The sequence below is a fragment of the Solanum tuberosum genome, unplaced genomic scaffold (assembly GCF_000226075.1).
Source record: "Solanum tuberosum cultivar DM 1-3 516 R44 unplaced genomic scaffold, SolTub_3.0 scf00539, whole genome shotgun sequence".
Lineage (NCBI taxonomy): Eukaryota > Viridiplantae > Streptophyta > Magnoliopsida > Solanales > Solanaceae > Solanum > Solanum tuberosum.
The window spans coordinates 248,306-253,490 of NW_006239458.1; the positions used below are offsets into that span (position 1 = coordinate 248,306).

At 36.7% G+C, this 5,185-nt stretch overlaps 1 pseudogene; it reads right to left on the reverse strand.

Annotated features, from left to right (window-relative positions):
- Nucleotides 1–281: 281 nt before the first annotated feature.
- LOC107058530 (condensin complex subunit 1-like) lies at nt 282–4,939 on the reverse strand (annotated as a pseudogene).
- Between the last annotated feature and the right edge of the window lie 246 nt (nt 4,940–5,185).

A 5,185-nucleotide genomic window follows, 5' to 3' on the forward strand; every position in this document is an offset into this window, starting at 1 on the left:
CAGTTAATTTTTTATTCAAGTCCATTTTTCTTTAATCGAGTCATCTGTCTTTTCTCAAAACAAAAATCCATTTCGTCCAAGAATAGAAATTGACACTTTGTGATCAACCGAGTATATGCAATAATCAACCTTAATCGAGCCAATTTTAGAGACAATCAATGGTGTGTAACCACGAGTGATTGTGAGTTATTTTTACTAACGCTAACATTGTTTATTGTTATTCGTAAGTTTTCTTATTGTTCGGTACCATAGAAACTGAAAGATAAAGGTTACATTGGAATCTATAGTGGAGGATAATGGGAAAACTGGAAGGAAGGATGACTACATTGCAAGAGATTCTAAGAAGTTTCCTTTGAGTTCTTCCTGACATATATTGTAATGAAAGTATTCTCAATAGTTTCATATATTGCTTTTCCTTGTGAAAATTCCTGCAGATGTGCTTTATTAGGTCAAAATGTTTAATAAGACCTCATTAATAAAACATATTGAAATCAGCTAAGTTGCTTGAACTCTTCACTTTTGGTGCCGCACCCGTGTCGGTAGAACATGGGTGTGGGATCCCTGTCTAATTTGGTCAACCAATTTTTAGTACTTTGACCAAAATCGATGGGGAAAGTCTGGACAGTTTTAATGATTTGGATAATCAAAACAAAAGCTATGATGAAAATTGAAGAAAACTGAATACCTTTTGTTTAGAAATTTCTACGTCACTCCTTTTCCTTTAATCTCCTACCAATATTCTGCTCAAGTTTTCCACAAAATATCTCATAATTTAGGTTTTATAACTCTATTTTTAGGCGAATCCCCGCACCCGTATCCATACATGGATCCATATCCCCGAATCTTAAAAATTAGATCATTAGAGATCCGACCTTCAGATCCGCACCCGTATCAAACACTCGGACCCGAGTCTGATCAACTTAGGATATCAGTTGTTGCTCCGATTATATAAAGTTAACATTACTAGTGGCAACATTTTCCGGAGGCAGGCTTCTGTAACATTTATTTGGAACTGTCTGTATCTCATCAGTAGAAGAATTTTATTCTCCACATCTGGGGCAGAAGACGAAGTAATTAATTGGACAAGGGTTGACATTGTGGTGGATACACAAATGGATAATCTCAAGCCTGCTTCCAGCAATTCAACCAAGGTCCTTGTTTGCTCCAAATTCCCAAAATCTGGTACAGAATCATCTGTTTAGCCTATCATATCTTCCTCATGAGGCAAGTTGCTTTATGTCAGACAGTCATCATGTTCCTTATTTATCTCTTCACCCACTTTAAGGACTTCTCCATCTTCATTGCTAATTTAATCACAGGAAGACAATCCATCCAAAACACTTGTTGGCTGAACCTTTGGTCCTAGGTCATCTAACTTTTTGTCGTATTGTTCTAAGGTTGCTTCAAAAGATGTTGCTCAGAGCTGGGGACCAAAGGGATTGTGCTGCAACATCATAATATCTAAATTCAGTTCAGATTTTCTCACAATTTCACTCTTATCCTCTAACCTCCAAGCCGCTACTTCTACAACGTCATTCCACATGCCGAATGAAACTAAATACTCTTCACATAATTTAGCCCAGACCTGAAGCTCTTCACAATACTGTTATTCCTCCATCCAACAGTAAAATATGAGCTAGAGCTGCCACGAATTTAGAGAAAACAACGAATGGGAAAACAAAAACCACCTAGAAGATTTATTTGGTGTTCACAAACCTTCCAGAACTTTTGAATAATGGATTCATCTGGGGAGTACCCCAAAGTTTCTAGCTCTGTGGATGCAAAGGTTGCTTTCCTGAGAAGCCACCACTGTTCTGAAAAAATAACACAAACCTAGACAAAGAAAAACAACAAACTCAATTAATCAAAACAGATAATAGAAGGCACTATCAGGAGATAGGTGAACATAGATGTAAGGAATAATGCTTACCCTACATGCAAGTTGACTTGCATGAAGACCTTTCGGATATTTAGTAGTCAGGAAAGACTCGAATATTTTAAACAAGGCATTACGCTTGGAGATTAAGGAAGATCTGTTCTAGGACTGTGCCAGAGTTTATGATAGAGTGCATGCACCAGCAAACATACAGATGTATGTTAAGAAGCAGAAATCCAATAACCTGAATAGTAAGCCAAAGAAGTTATGTATTGGTATGACTACAAAAAATAATTATTCAAACTACAGTATACCCACCTCGTCATCAATACTTCTGAAGTTTTAAGAGTCTCTACAAGATGTCGATAGAACCCACTTACACTTCAGTATCACCGAAAGCCTTATGACCAACATACCCAACATCGCAACAAGAACATTTCTCATCTTATAAGATTCACCTCCAAAATGTGGGATTAATAAGCCAATATTAGTTGAGACCAACTTAGGCAATCTATCAGCAAGCTCTACAAGAAAGTGCCCAACACTTCAGCCCCTACTATATCCTTCACATAATCTTTCGGGGCTTTCCTTCCTATCTCTCTTATAATAGAAGAAGCCATGCTACCATCAGCAAACTTCTTTTCAGCACAAGCAACTTCATCAGCCAAATGGGAAACTACAAAATCATATTTGTGAACCAGATGCGAAATTGAAGCATATGATTGTGCAACATAGTGGTAATTAGTAATTGGTAGCACATGTCCCTGTTATGCGAGTCAAGGCGTCTTTTGTCACTTAATATTTTAAGATGGTATACCGCATTCTCAAACATTGAAAAGGCATTGCTACAGCAAACCACATCATCAGATTGAGTTAGCATTTTGATCCACTAAAAGATAACCAGCTCAACGAAAAAGAAATAACCTTACTTCACAATGAATGACAAGTACTTTTCATCATGGTCTGATGATCCAAGGAGCAACGAGAGGTTGATCTTTAATGAATTTGCAACTAAGTTCAGTATCCTTTCCCTTTGTGACTCCCAATTCCACGCACTTACAAGTTGCTTCTTTCGACTATTGGCGACCACCTAAAGCAAATCAAACGTACTCTCAATTGTCCTCAAAATTTCAGTATGATACAAAAAGGAACATATACTTTCAAGAAGAGCTATAAAGGAAAAAAATACATACAAGGACATCCCAAAATCAACTAAACTCAAATTCTCCAGAATCCCTTGAAACCCAGCCTAAGGTCATTTTTAGCACTCCCGTTGTTTCAATTTATTTGTGATAACTTACTTCTTAGGCTTTTTAAAAAAAGAATGCCTATTTTCCTAATTTGACAACTCCTTAATTTTACCATCCCACATGGCATGTTTGTGACTACCAAATCGAAGAACATTTCGGTACAATATACAATTTTAGTTTTAAGACTACAAAATTCAAAAGTACTCTTTACTTTCTTAAACTTTTTGTCAAGTCTAACAAAGATAAACAAATTGAAACTGAGGGAGCAACAACCTTTGATCCATTTTAGTTCAACTACACATGCAGGATTACGATATTCCATTACCAACATGAACACACATTAAAGCAAGCAGTTGCATTAACTAGAAATAGTAAATTCAGTATAAGAAATTCATAAAGTTGCACTACATGGGAATATACTATAGGCATCTCTCTCTCTCTCTCACTCAAACACACTATCAGATAAAGAAATGAGCTTACTTTTTTATTGTTGTTAGAACTAAATTTAGACTCCTCAATGAGCACAATGTTAATTAGGAAGGAAGTGTATATTTGGAAAGCATTTCAATATGACGCAACTCGATGAGCAAGAGAACAATCATCCTCCTCACCAGTAGAGTTTGGGGTACTATTGAAGATTCCACCACTGTAGAGTGAAGAAACATGAAGAAAATACAAATGGGTTTTCAAATCTAAAGGATTTGGTAAGGAATTGAAAGAATAAAAAGTATTGGGGATTGTTTCCTACATCAAGGGGAATTTCCATCTCAAATTCCATGAGCAAGCCAAAATTATTAATGGTTTTATGTTGCTTCTTCATCTTGTTCATAGTGTTCTTGAGGGATATTCAAATCTACAAATAGAAGGAATCTACAAAAAAGAAGGTGTTTAATCTAAAAGGAAAGGGAAGAGAAAGTGGATAACTGTTAGTACACAATGGAATTTACCAAAAGGGGAAAGGAATAAAGGGAAAAGTACAGGGGGACACAAAAGCACAAAATTTGAAGGTCTTAAATGTGCAAACACTTGTTCTTTTGGCGAGCCCGACTTCTCTCACCCAAGTCCAATCGGCGACTCACCGTAGTGACCTCTAGCTAGCCAAATTTCTCAGACATTTTGTCAACTTTGGCGAGCTGAACTTCAAGTTGGCGATCTGAACTTTAACTTTGACCAAGAAAACATGGGATTTGGAGACCCGAAACTCATTTTATGCCCCAAATCTCAGGTTTTAATTCTGTAGTTTCCTTTTCATGATTCTCAATCGTTCTACAGATTCCTAAACTAATTTTCAACTTGTAATAGATCTACTTATTGATGATTGGTTCTTGAATTCTTTTCTTTGTTAGTGCCATTTCTTTTCTTGATTTTATTAGTTTTACTTTGTAGTTAATTTTTTATTCAAGTCCATTTTGCTTTAGTCGAGTCATCCGTCTTTTTTCAAAACGAGACTCCATTTCGTCCAAGAGTAGAAATAGACACTTTGTAATCAACCGATGATAAGCAATCCTCAACGCTAGCCGAGCCAATTTGAGAGACAATCAATGGTGTGTAAACACGATTGATTGTGAGTTCATTTTACTAACGCTAACGTTGTTTATTGTTTTTGGTGAGTTTTCTTATTGTTAGGTACCATGGAAACTGGAAGTTAAACCCACCCACCTAAGGGAAAGGTTACCTTGGAATCTATTAGGGGTGCTGACTAATATGAGTTGGATAATGGGAAAATTGCAAGGAAGGACGACCACCTTGCTAGGTAGTAGGTCCAAAATGGATGATAGAATGAATGATCAATGTCTCACCTGAAACCTTCCATCAAGCGTTCAACCCAACACCAATCAATCAAGAAGAGGGTTGTGAAGAGGAGACCCAAGTTAAAGATGAGGAACAAGACCCATGTGAGGGAAGAGATGTCGTAGTTCCTAATGATATGAAGAGGAACTCCATAATTGAATACGCTTGGCCTCAAGAAGGAGAGTTCATCGTATCAATATATATGGTAAGCCGAGCTATGATTATCAAGGCCATTGATAATCCAAGTCAGACAATCTTTTCCACTCTA